This window comes from Entelurus aequoreus, linkage group LG05, assembly GCF_033978785.1.
Source record: "Entelurus aequoreus isolate RoL-2023_Sb linkage group LG05, RoL_Eaeq_v1.1, whole genome shotgun sequence".
Lineage (NCBI taxonomy): Eukaryota > Metazoa > Chordata > Actinopteri > Syngnathiformes > Syngnathidae > Entelurus > Entelurus aequoreus.
In genome coordinates, this window is record NC_084735.1 from 30263674 (window position 1) to 30278487 (window position 14814).

General features: G+C 45.1%; 1 protein-coding gene across 1 annotated transcript in view; it reads left to right on the forward strand.

Annotated features, from left to right (window-relative positions):
* LOC133650454 (voltage-gated potassium channel subunit beta-2-like) overlaps positions 1–14814 on the forward strand; it is a 193384-nt gene that overhangs the window by 89023 nt on the left and 89547 nt on the right. The gene's annotated exons all lie outside the window — the stretch shown is intronic.

Genomic DNA, 14814 nt, shown 5'->3' on the forward strand with positions numbered 1-14814 from the left:
TATAATACTATGTATGTACATGATACAACACAAAATATACGATATTATGATAACAGGTATAATAAGATAACATACAAAACAAAAGAGTACAATATATCATACTATTCAACATGATACGATGCAGAATGATATACAGTATGATATAATGTTACAATGACATGGCGGGCAATAGGATAGAATATAAAACAATAACATGTGATATACCATATAACATGATACAAAACAATGTGACACAGTGCAAACTAATGCAATGTCATGAACACCTAAAATAAAATTTTAGATTATGAACTGTCAATATAAACAGTACCATATGACATGATCCAATATGTAATGATTATGATATGATATAGTACAAATCGATGCAATGTTACGCTATGCATAGAGTACATACAAGAAGATAGGATAACATACGAAACTATACCATACAATATGCCACTACACAACATGATACCACACCAAAATATACACGTTGTGGTACAAAATATATTTCAGTGCATCCGCAAAAGACTTGTAGCGCTTCACTTTTTCCAAATTTTGTTATGTTACAGCCTTATTCCAAAATGGAATAAATTAATTTTTGTCCTAAATTCCTACAGACAGTACCCCGTAATGACAATGTAAAATTATTCTGTTTTTTATTTTGCAAATGTATTAAAAATAAAAAACAAACAAAAAATCACATCCAATTATTAACAGTGTTTGCTCAATACTTTGTTGATGCACCTTTGGCAGCAATTACAGCTGTACAGAGACATCCTGGATGAAAATAGATACGATTACGTATACACGTAGGTGTGCATGTATCCGGAATTGTAGTAAAGACCGTTTCTAAAATAAAACCATGAAAACCAACCTGATGGAGCTTAAGAGGTGCTGCAAAGAGGAATGGGCGAAACTGCCCAAAGATAGGTGGGCCAAGCTTGTGGCATCATATTCAAAAAGACTTGAGGCTGTAATTGCTGCCAAGCTTTGCCGCCCGACTCACTACGCCAAGCTTCGTCATCTGCGACTGCCACGTCGACGAAGCGCCTGCCTTCTCGTCGGCCATGGATGTGGCCGGTCCATGGGCGTCCGCCACGCCAGGTACGCCGACCTCCTCGTCGGCCACGGATGTGGCCACTACCTGGTCGGCCGCCACGCCAAGTGCGCCCACCTCCCCGTCGGCCATGGATATGGCCATTCCCGGGTCGCCCACCTCGTCAGGTACAGCGGCGGTCTACGCGTCGCCGCCACCTGATCCTGCCCCGGTGGATTTGGGGACACCTGGTCTGGCGACCCACCGCCATGTCCCCCTCCCGCCCTCCCATGACTCTCGATCCTGCCTTGTTTTGTTTGTTTGGGACATCTGGGATCTGTCCGTAAGGGGGGGGCTCTGTCATGTCTGTGATTATGTTTTGTTTTAGTCATGTTCGGTTTTGGTTTTGGACTTTTTGTGCACTTTTATTTGTCACCATAGCAACCATTAGTTTCACCTGGTTCACATTGTCATGTCACGCACCTGTTCACGGTTAGAGTCACGCACCTGTTTTCACTGATCATGTCACTATATAAGCTTTTCTGTTTCTGTTGTTCGTCCTGGCGACATCACATTCACTCCTGCCACTCTGTTCACGCTCATGATCCATGCTGTTCTTTTTCATGTCCTGTTCTGGTTCCAAGTAAGTTTTCTTTATTCAAGCCTTAGTTTGCAAGTTTGTTTTATGTCCTAGTTCTGCCTTTGTGCTAGTGTTTTGTTTCATAGTCGTTTTGTACCTCCACTGTGAGCGCCTTTTGTTTATTCCTTTTTTATTGTTAAATAAACATGTTTTAAATTCACGCCTCGCACGCGCCAATTTTCCTTTGCCTTCTGGGAGAACCAACCACGCCAGGGACCCAGTCCTGACAATAACATGCGTGCCATATAAACTGACAAATGATACAATACAGAATGTTTATGATACGATGTAATACAAACTGATGCAATGTTATAAAGTTATACCATACAATTGGACAAGCTACGTAGCAATTCCATACAAAAACTATATAACGTGATACAACACAAAATGATACGATACAAACTGATACAACGTTATAAACATATATAATAAAAATTAATAAAAAACAAACTTCAATAAAATAAAAAAAATAAACATATATGATAAACTTGGATAAAATAGAAAATGATACCATAATATACAGCATGATGCTAAACCTACTTAGTGGCCTGGTGGTTAGAGTGTCCGCCCAGAGATCGGTAGGTTGTGAGTTCAAACCCCAGCCGAGACATACCAAAGACTATAAAAATGGGACCCATTACCTCCCTGCTTGGCACTCAGCATCAAGGGTTGGAATTGGGGGTTAAATCACCAAAAATTATTCACGGGCGCGGCACCGCTGCTGCTCACTGCTCCCCTCACCTCCCAGGGGGTGAACGAGGGGATGGGTCAAATGCAGAGGACTAATTTCACCACACCTGGTGTGTGTGTGGCAATCATTGGTACTTTAACTTAACTTAACAAAATGATACGTTACAAATGAATACAATGGTATAAACACATTCGATACAGTAGGTTATGTAATGGTTTACTAGGGGAGGTGACGGCAAACATACACCAGGGGGAAGTATATACAAATATTTATTATATATATAGACAATATAGATATATATATAATAATAATAAACAATACAACTAAACTAAGGAAATGGAGTATGAACTAGAATACAAGAGTGTGTGGTGTAAGACTATGTGTGTAGTTAGCTGAAGTGTGTGTGTTACCAAGTGTTGAACAGAGATGAGGAAGTCCAGGGGTAGAGGGGAGCCAAGCGAGGCGGCGTGGAAGCAGCGGACGTCTTCGGCGGCGTGGAAGCGGCGTACGTCTTCGGCGGCGTGGAAGCGGCGGACGTCTTCGGCGGCGTGGAAGCGGCGGACGTCTTCGGCGGCGTGGAAGCGGCGGACGTCCTCGGCGGCGTGGAAGCGGCGGACGTCCTCGGCGGCGTGGAAGCAGCGGACGTCCTCGGCGGCGTGGAAGCGGCGGACGTCCTCGGCGGCGTGGAAGCGGCAGACGTCATCGGCGGCAGGCGTCATCGTAGCCGGAGACGAGGAGGGCAGCTGAGGAGCTGGCCGAGGTGCAGAGGTCGGCGCTGCAGGGCGAGGTGCAGAGGTCGGCGCCGCAGGCCGAGGTGCAGAGGTCGGCGCAGCAGGCCGAGGTGCAGAGGTCGGCGCCGCAGGCCGAGGTGCAGAGGTTGGCGCCGCAGGCCGAGGTGCAGAGGTCGGCGCTGCCGGCCGAGGTGCAGAGGTCGGCGCCGCAGGCCGAGGTGCAGAGGTCGGCGCCGCAGGCCGAGGTCGGCGCCGCTGGCCGAGGTCGGCGCCGCTGGCCGAGGTGAAAATGTTTGCGCTACTGGCCGAAGTGCAGTGATCGGCGTTACTGGCCGAGGGGCGAAGGTCAGGGCCAGCATGGGAGCTGGAGGAGACGTGGGGTCAGCCAGGGAGCTGGAGGAGATGCGGGGGCTATACTGGGGACTGGTGCTAGCTCGGAGGCTAGTCGAGGGGCTGGTGCTAGCTCGGGGGCTAGCCGAGGGGCTGGTGCTAGCTCAGGGGCTAGCCGAGGGACTGGTGCTAGCTCAGGGGCTAGCCGAGGGACTGGTGCTAGCTTAGGGGCTAGCCGAGGGACTGGTGCTAGCTCAGGGGCTAGCCGAGGGACTGGTGCTAGCTCAGAGGCTAGCCAGGGGACTGGTGGCTGCGGCTGGGAAAAGCGGAAGACAGGTGGAATTAGTCTGGCAGGGGGAAGCCTGTCTGGTTGGAGCTGCACCATCACACCAGCACAGCCACCAGTACTATCCCCCCCCTCCGAAAGCGGATGCCAGACGCTTCCTGCTGACTGAGGAACATTCTTTAAGGGTGGGAGGAGGGTGGGAGGAGGGTGTCCAGGCGACGAGAAAATTCCTCCTTGCTCATATCACTACTGAACATGCCTTTCCATGACCGCTCGGCAGGACAAGACAAATCCTCCGGTTTGAAGCGAAAAGAAAAGGCCATGGTGAATGGGGCAAAAATAGGAGAGAAAAAAAAAAATGTCACTGGGGGCGGGGCAAAAGTCACTGGGGGCGGAGCTAAAGTCACTGGGCCGTCAGGTCCCTATATATAATTTGGCGGGAACTTACTGTAATGGTTTACTAGGGGAGGTGACGGCAAACATACAACAGGGGGCAGTATATACAAATATTTATTATATATATAGACAATACAGATAGATATATATATAATAATAATAAACAATACAACTAAACTAAGGAAATGGAGTGTGAACTAGAATACAAGAGTGTGTGGTGTAAGACTATGTGTGTAGTTAGCTGAAGTGTGTGTGTTACCAAGTGTTGAACAGAGATGAGGAAGTCCAGGGGTAGAGGGGAGCCAAGCGAGGGAAGTCAAGGATCGAGGGAGGCAGTCAGTGTCCAGAGGGAGATCCGGGGAAATGTGAGACGCACAGCTCACTGTCCAGGCAACGGAGGGTACTGCGGGGACACGGTAGAAGACAGGGGGTCAAGGCACGGAGAGGAAACAAGGAGAGAGAGCTAAAGCTTCGCTTACGGTTCACCATGAGAAAACTAAGTTCCCGCGTGCATCCATGGGTCCACTGGTCTTTTAAGCGGCTCTCCCTCATCAATTGCAGGTGTGTCGATTGCCAATCATCAGCAGGCTTGTAGCAGCGTGGGCGCGGTGCTCTCAGCGCGAGCATGGGCGTGTCCGGGCGCGCTGTCAGCGGATCCTCCAAGTGCTCCCGCAGATGAGGGAGATGCAGACTGCACGTCCGCCGTAACAGGTTAGAAACAAAACAATACAACACAATCCAACACAAAGTGATACGATGAACAACAAACACAATGTCCTAAACATTTAATGATACAATACGAAACAATATGAAATATAACGATATGATACATGATGCAGCATTACACTTTGCAGTACAGTACAGTAGTATACTGTACTTGATGGGCGTACAAGGACAAAGTGAAGATGAAACAGCGAGCTGCTCCACGTGCCAGCGCGCCCGTGGTTAAAAAGTGCGTAATTGTTGCGAGGACAATTGACCTTCCGTCGCTCGTATGTTAACCGCTCACAGTAGTGGGCCGCTTCAGTAAAATCGCTGCAGGGAAGCGAGGCTCAGATGGAGTCCGAGCCAAAAGCCCAGAGCCTGCAGGTCTGAGCGCTAAATGGTCCAAAATGTACCAGCAGGAGCCGAGGAGAGCTTTATTACCCGATATGCCACTTTGGATTACCCAGACGGCTGGATTTTGAAGGGCGAAAAAGAGCTGCGTTTGTGAGCAGGGGAGCGTGGACAGATGAAATGATGGAGGCCCTGCTCCTGCATGTGTGTTCTCCCCAATCCTAATTAGAGGCAAGGAAGAGGAGCAGCAACTATGCTTGCCGTCTTTTAATCACCCAACACACACACACACACACACACACACACACACACACACACACACACACACACACACACACACACACACACACACACACACACACACACACACACACACACACACACACACACACACACACACACACACACACTGCCTGTATGCCACAAATAACCAAATGCGGGAAGACAGTCTGTCAGAGCATTTAGACTCAGCCCAGCGAGCCCTGCTTTTATTTTCTCTGCTCTATTTTTAATGCCTGACCCTTGAGCTATTTTTAGATTTCTGTACATGTAAGCGTTTGTGTCCCGCTGTGTGCGTGTTAGCCGTGTGGGAGTGGGAGTGTGTGTGTGTGAGTGTGCGTGCACTGGTGTGTATGTGGCGTGTGGGTGTGAAACGCTCATTGTTTAGACTCTGTCAAAATAGCACACTCCTGCAGGGTCAGGATTGTTTAGCTGCAGGGAGGAGGACGCAAGGCGAGGCAAGTGCGCTCGGATGAAGCCCGTTCCTGGGATGCAAGGCTGACTTTCCATCACAGCTTCCTTCCTTGCCTCCTGTGAGCGCAGCAAAACAAAAAGCTGCTCTCTGATCACAGGGCTAAATACTCCTTTTTGCTTGGTCCGTCCCCGACTGAAGGATGGATAGGTTACGATGTCTCCGATTTGTGCATTTGCCGTAAAACTTTATAACTATGATTTGTTTTTCATATACGTTTTATTGATTGAAGTGATTTGTGTCTTTTTCAAGCCATCGATTGCTTTTTCCGCAGAAGAGTAAAGACCCGTTTTTCAATGTCGACATGTGTTGTTGTGTGCTACTTCATTGGCTGCACTACAGACTGGACCTTTGTGGCAGTTTTGGGGCTTTTGTGTTGTTTTCCTGTATCTAGTGTTTCTTTCTGGCTAGCACCGCTTCCCGTTTTGGTTATGTCTTGCAGTGACTTCCACACTGGAGGGTTTATCTCTCAGTGTCACCTTCCTTTCGATTCTGGTTTTCTTTTGTCTATTGTGTCTATTATTCACAGTGTGCCTTTTGATTCTATTTAAAATATATTTCTGTCTGCATTTTGCCTACCGTCTCTGCATCCTGGGGTCACACCAATAGCAACCATGCGCTACCGTGACATTTGGCCCATTATATGTTGCACATTACAGCACTACCTCTGTTTGTGTTAATAATACAGTATGAAGGGGATTCATACAACCCCATTCGTCACAGTTTACCTGACACATGGAACATGACAAATTGGGGGTTGCACTATCCACTAATAACTTGAAAAATGGCAGTAGATTTCCGAATATCTTAAAACGTGTTTGTGGAGGGGGGCGTGGCCTGCGGGCCTGCAGCGAAGCGGGGTGTGCCAGGACCGGCCTCGAAGTCAGCGACAGGTGCGTAGATGGCCCACCTGGGCCTTGGGTAGGCGTCAAAACGTGACACCTCATTTACCTTACGGTAATCCACACAGAACCGCACAGAACCATCCTTCTTCCCTACCAGAACGATGCGTCTGTGCGGTTCTGTGTGGATTACCTCCAGGTAAATGAGGTGTCACGTTTTGACGCCTACCCAAGGCGCAGGTGGGCCATCTACGCACCTGTCGCCAACTTCGAGGCCGGTCCTGGCACAACCCGCTTCGCTGCAGGCCCGCAGGCCACGCCCCCCTCCACAGTGTTTTGTGGCAATTCCAACTTTGACCACATCGTCAGTTGCTACGTAGAGTAGCGCTTTCCATCATTTTCAGCAGACTGCATTGCAAAATGATTGACACCCCCCTTTTCCTGTCATGGAAGATCCAGGAATGGGGCCATATGAATCCCTTCCTGAAAAGATAAGACACTAGGTTTCTTATGATACCCAATTTCAGTAGTCGATACCAATATCTATGAATTTCCATTCTCAATATTATTATTTGATACTACAATGAAAAGGAAATGTACTTTTAAATTCACCACTTTATTGAAAAAGGTTTCGAACTGCTACGTAATTAAGATGACTGTGTTTTACCTTTTTTTTTTTGCACAGAATTTAAATTGCAGTGGCAGCTGCCAAGAGGTACCTATACATTTAAAATTATAGCATTGGCCTCCAGTATATCAAAACAAACAACAATAGTGTGCTTATGAAAATGCTCATGAATAACAGCAATAGTAATCTATTTTACATTCTAAAAAGAACAGCAGTGGTGTGAAGCTTTCAAGAATATTAAACAAATTGCTCTTAATATTCTTTCAAATGGTGGTGGTGTGACGTCATCATGTATTTTGTAATAAAATAGGCTAATCAAAATGCTAAAAAAAAAAAATCTTTGCCTTTTAGTTCATTATTAGTATCATCATTTCAGCCTTTTCTTATTGCGTTATGCCTTTTTGCTCTATTCTTCCATTTCTGCTGGTTTTTTTTGTTTGTTTATTTTATTTCTCCAATGTGCAATAAAAAAAAGAGCTGCGTTCATCCAATGGTCCACAGGCCTGCTGAAATAAGTAAAGAAATGGCGCTCAAAGTGCTGCCAAAAGACAGAAGAGTGTCTCTAAGCTGTGTTTTCTTAGCCCTGATGACACCCGTGTTGCAACAAGATTGTGGTGGTTTTCTGCACATGGTAGTAATGCACATTCCCTGGGCTTGTGGTGGCGAATCGCCACTCTCAATCGCGTGGAAAATTCTTTCGTGACTGCAGGAGAATTGACAGTGCTCGCTGAGGAAAAAGTGTTTTAGAGTATTTGGTACTGACGATACTGAAAAAAGCAGGTATTGATGTATTGTTTGTGTGTTGGTATCGACTTTGTATTAAAGCATCAAAACTTTTGACAACACTCTGAGACACATACAAATAAATCGTACAAAAGCTGAAAACTGCCAATTAGTCTGTTCAAGACATCTAGAAATATTATTAAATGATTAAATATATACACAATGCGTGTTAACGATGTTACGGCTCAGGCTCCTGCCGCCTCTCATTCATCTGTGCGCTCCTCTGGACACGGCCACAGGCGTTCCTCTCCTGTAGGCAATCTGGAATCAACACACCTGTCGTTGATGAGGACTCCAGTTCTGCGTTCCAGTGACAGAATGTAGCTTCCTGTTTCAGTACTGTAAGCCTACACGTCTCTAGCTCTTTCCCTATGTGCATTCGCTCTCTGTGTTTCCCCTCCTCTGTGCTCGTCGTCTTGTGTCCTGTGTCGTCATCCCGCAGCCTTTCCCCATTTCCTGGTTTCGAGTTGTATGTCTCGTCTCCCCGAATTCCCTCTGGCTTCATGGCTGCCTTCCCGGATCTCGACCTCTCGCCTGGACACGGACCTCGACACCTCGCTCCTGTCTATGACCTCTCGCCTGCCCACATACTGTAACTCCGAGCTCGCCTTGCCCTCCCTGGACTTCTGCATCTCGTTCTACACGCCCCTTCAACAACTCCCGGTAACACTCAGTTAAACACAACACATAGTCACACCATAGTTATTTGGATTAACTACACACTCCACTTCCTTGTGTTTAATAAACACGTCTCATACTATCGATGTCCCTGTCTCAGTGCTGTCTCCTTCTCCATAGTACTGTCACAAAGGATGTCCCGATCAATATACTTTGACAATAGATTGTAGTAGTGGTTCGTTTTCAGAACTAACAATCTAAAGCAGTTTAAAAGTAAATGCAACTATTTTTTTTAATCAAATTCCTATTGGCGGTCTTATACACACAATTGTTTGAGAAAAAAAGTCACTATTGCAAAATAGGGCTGCAATGATTAGTCGACAATAAAATTTGTCGCCGATAAATTACATTTGTCAGCAACAGTCGTGACGTCATCACTCGTGTTTTTCCGGCCGGAAGTAGGTCTCTTGCAAAAATATCGCCAGTTATAACAAGTAAAGTGTGAGGATCGTTCCTCTTATTCTTGTTAAAAACATTAATACCGTATTTCCTTGAATTGTCGTCGGGTATATAGTATGCGCATGACTCGATTTACCGCAGGGTCAAACTCGTTTCGCAAAATAATTAGCGCATGCCTAGAATTACGGCAGTTCGCGGTATTGCAAATGTTCGTTCAGCATATTTTTTGCACTGGTATACAGTACAAAACGAGTGACACATCACGAGTGACACGTCACGCAGGCACTTGGGAGCCATTCAACAATTACGTATGCAAAGGGTTGGGGGTCAAAATCCTGGGGAGGAAATGCACACAATTAATTACCATCATTGGTATAGTAAATTTTGCGTACGGGGGTTGGGGTCAAAATCCTGGAGAAAAAAAGCGTACGTAATTGTTGAATGACCCCTTGTAAAAATAAAGAGTGTCACGTTATAATTGCCTTTTCAGACCCAAACAAAAAGAACTCCCGGGATGATTCATTGTGCTTTAAATTTTATTGCGGTATTAAGCGATGTCATGATTATCCTTACACCACACTCAAATTTATAAGCGCATGCCTAAATTTACCGCATGCCTTTGGTAAGCGCCGGAGTGAGAAGAGGTTTTAAATTAATTACCGCCGGTGCGCTAATTCAAGGAAATACGGTAGCTTGCTCATTTTGCAAAGCGGACCTTGTTTTTATGGCAGCACATCTGTGATACGGCAGCATTCAAAGCGGACACATGATGATGCAGACACAGCCTCGGTAAGAGTACTGTTAGCTGCTAGCTAACAAGAGTGAGACAAAGTTGTGGGGAAAATAACTTTAACTTTCATTTTAGCCAAAGTCAGCCAGCTAAACTTTGTCTACATCAATTCAAGTAAGTCTTAAAGCAGCGTCAATTTGCAAGGCCGTAAAAAAAAAGACACTTTAACAAACGTGAACCTTGCGCGTGCGACACACACACACGCACACACACACACACACACACACATACTGGTTATCATTTGGAATGGGGACCAAGTTTTTTATCATCACTTGTGGGGACCACCCTTTCTACAGGTTGTGGAGGCATAAAAAAATTAGGTAAAATGGCCACTGCCCAGTTAGCTCATACACGTCTTTAAATCTCAGGATTGATGAAGTGATGTGCTGATCATTCTTACTGTGGACCCTGGGGAAAAAGCGTTAATATGGTTCATGGGGACCAAATTTAAATATTTTGCATAATTCACACAAATTTGTACGTGACTACTGAGGATCATTCAAAAAAAAAAGTTCAAATTAAATATGACATGATCCTCAGAATACAGCACCACAGCTGTCCTCTTATAGGAAGTTTCACCACTTAAATGTTAAAGCAAATCCTGCACTTAGGCATTTCAGAATGGAGCTGACTCATTTAAAAAGGTTTCCCTTTAGGGCAGTGGTCCCCAACCTTTTTGTAGCTGCAACACAAGTATCAACGCTTGAAAATGTGTCCCACGGACCGGGGGTGGGGGGGGGGGGGGGGGTTGGGGTAGGGGGTTTGGTATTTATTCATTTATTTATTTATTTTGTCATAAAGAAATACAATCATGTGTGCTTACGGAGTGTATCCCTGCAGACTGTATTGATCTATATTGATATATAATGTTTATATTGTGTTTTTTATGTTGATTAAAAAAAATAATATATATATATATATATATATATATATATATATATATATATATATATATATATATATATATATATATTTTTTTTTTGTATTTATTTATTGTGCGGCCTGGTACCAATCGGTCCACGGACCGGTGGTTGGGGACCACTGCTTTAGGGGACCTGTTTTTTTGTCCCCATACCGTCAGAGGTCCCCTAAAGGTGACTGTGTAAACAGAGCGATGTCCCCATTAAGTAAGCATTGCCAGAACACACACACACACACACACACACACACACACACACACACACACACACACACACACACACACACACACACACACACACACACACACACACACACACACACACTCACACACACACACACACACACACACACACACACACACACACACACACACACACACACACACACACACACGACAGAGCGAGAGAGAGACACACACAGAGCGAGAGAGAGAGAGAGAGAAGCACTAATGCAGAGGTATCATAAGATTAAACATAGAATCCATCAAATAGCCAACATTTTAAGAATTAATCAAATATAGAATTCTGTACATTAAGTCTATTGGAGTGCTAAAACTGCCAAGAGTTAATCAATATATATATATATATAATCAATATACCAGTGTGCATCTTTTTAAACATTACAAAATGCTTTTCTTTTTGTGAATTTAAATTATGTGTTATTGTTGTTTGTTTTCATTGCTGCTATTTTAACAGTTTTTTAATGCATAAACAAGGTTAATTGGTTTTTTTTGGCACTTTGCCTTTCCTTTCTTTTAAATGGACAGCCTTTTAATAGTCATTTTATTTTTTGTAACAGTTAAAGTTAGAGTTAAAGTACCAATGATTGTCACACACACACTAGGTGTGGTGAAATGTGTCCTCTGCATTTGACCCATCCCCTTGATCACCCCCTGGGAGGTGAGGGCAGTGGGCAGCATCGGTGCCGCGCCCGGGAATCATTTTGGTGATTTAACCTTGATGCTGAGTGCCAAGCAGGGAGGTAATGGGTCCCATTTTTATAGTCAGCTGAATGAGCAGCACAGTTACAGCATAAATAAATATTTATGAATAAATTACTCATCTTTGTTGTTCGTAAGCACATTCCTAAAATAACTTAAACTGCATTTAGAAGTCGATGGGAAAATTAGAGCCATTACATATGTGTGCGTTTTATTGTCTGACTAGGCAACTAATCGTTAAGATAATCGTTGACTAATCGACTATCAAAATAATCGTTAGTTGCAAAAATAACAAAAAATAAGCAACAATGTAACGACAATATACATCCTAAAATGTAAACAAAACCATGAAAATAACTGCCATTATACACACATATTTATGTAAAAATAACATCAGTAGTCAGTAGAGCAGGGAGGGGCAGTAAGTGCCTGAGTGAGCAGTAGAAAGCTAATTATCTGGACATATAAAAGAAAAACTGCAACACAAGTATCAATCCCATCAGGCTAGTATCGGTCTGATACCAATACCCACCCTAGCTTCAATACTATCAATATTTATATCGATACACCCACTCCTACTTTCTGAATAGCTAAACTTGAACTGGGAGTGTGTCGTCACTGCCTATTGTCCTCCAACTTGCGACTTACACACAACAAATACGACAAGTGTGACACATCAGAATCAGAATCAGAATAGGCGTAGTTGAACGTACGTCGCAAATACTGGCCAAAAAAAAAACAATGGAGGATGTCAGCTGCCCCCTCCCGCACTGAGCTCCGGTCCTCAGCTCTCTGCAGTGCTGCAGTCTGCTTATTTACTATCAGAGAGTGTGGAGGGGCACATGCTCCTTCTTGGCTTTCACTGACAAGCTGCTTCTCTCTCCGACACACACACACACACACACACACACACACACACACACACACACACACACACACACACACACACACACACACACACACACACACACACACACACGCTCACACGCTCACACCAAGATTAACGCCTGCAGACACCACGTTTCAAGTGACGGGGGCTCTTATGCACAAAAAAAAAGAAAGAAAAAACATCTAGAATGTGCCACGCAAGCACAAGGACGGTGCTCTCGATGCTTGGACGCCAGCGCTCACGCCTGACGGCAATGAATAGGAGCTCAGGTCCACATCTGCATACGGCTCTGCATGAGTGCACCCGTTAGCAGGGGTGCACAGATGCTCCTCTACCCCCCTGCTCATAAGGAGCTCCACATGGCTTCTTCTTCTATTATTGCATCTCTCACAACAAATCACAAAGTCCAGACAAGGTGATTGGGAGGGACTTGGCTGTTGTGATGCATTATTAATGGAGGAGGGCGAGCCGGCACCACAGGTGCTCCGTCATGGTGTAGTCAGCATTTTAACCTGTGCTGACACTTCCAGTTAGCTTGCACCCGCGGCGGCAGCAATACAATACATGCAAATGGTCGCCAGGACATGATTGATTTTATTGCCCCCCTTTGCAGTTGTCTTTAGAAGGCACACACATGCTGAGCAGGCTCTTCTCCAGAGGGAAGCACACCTTAGATATTAATAACACTCACGTCAATGCTTGGATGCACACTTTTTTCTCACTAAATTGGCAGCAAGACGGCAGACTGTCTGCTCTTTTTTTTAATGATGCCTTATGGCTTCTGGGCTGACTACAATTAAAACAATGTTTTTGACTGCAAAATAGAGTCCATTTAGTTACTCAACTTCGTCAAGTTGAGAAGAGGTGTAATGACTTTTGTTGCTCTGGTATGAGCGATCTTCTGGGGAAGATCTGAAGGGGGAATGTGGAGAATGCATATATTTTTAAGTGTTCTATCTTTATCCATAGTCATGTTTAAATCAGCTAATATCTTCCCAAGTGTACACTTTGGGAGGCAGCACGGTGGCGCAGGGGTTAGTGCATGTGCCTCACAATACGAAGGTCCTGAGTTCAATCCCGGGCTCGGGATCTTTCTGTGTGGAGTTTGCATGTTCTCCCCGTGACTGCGTGGGTTCCCTCCGGGTACTCCGGCTTCCTCCCACCTCCAAAGACATGCACCTGGGGATAGGTTGATTGGCAACGCTAAATTGTCCCTAGTGTGTGAATGTGAGTGTGAATGTCGTCTGTCTATCTGTGTTGGCCCTGCGATGAGGTGGCGACTTGTCCAGGGTGTACCCCGCCTACCGCCCGAATGCAGCTGTGATAGGCTCCAGCACCCCCTGTGACCCTGAAAGGGACAAGCGGTAGAAAATGGATGGATGGGTGTACACTTTGGGTTTTTACCTTATGTGTTATGTACCGGGCAAAGGGAAGGAGGCGACACCAAGGCAGAACTGCGGTTTACTAGGTTTATTGAAAACCTTGATGAGTGCGTGGGGTGTGTATGCTACCACAAGTGAATGAGTGCAGACGATGTGTAGAATTAACAATGTAAGTTTTACCAGGGGTTGTTGTCGGTGCGTGTTGTGTGAATCTTTCGTCGAATCCAAGGGGCTAGGCCGGGGGTCGGCAACCCGCGGCTCTAGAGCCGCATGCGGCTCTTTAGCGCCGCCCTAGTGGCTCTCTGGAGATTTTTCAAAAATGTATGAAGAATGGAAAAAGATGAGGTGAAAAAAATCTATTTTTTTGTTTTAGTATGGTTTCTGTAGGAGGACAAACATGACACAAACCTCCCTAATTGTTATAAAGCACACTGTTTATATTAAACATGCTTCACTGATTCGAGTATTTGGCGAGCGCCGTTTTGTCCTACTTATTTTGGCGGTCCTTGAACTCACCGTATAGTTTGTTTACATGTATTGATTGATATAACTGGTATAACTTTCTCCGACTTTCTAGGACGTGTTTTATGCCACTTTTTCTGTCTCATTTTGTCCACCACACTTTTAACATTGTGCATGAATGCACAAAGGTGAGTTTTGTTGATG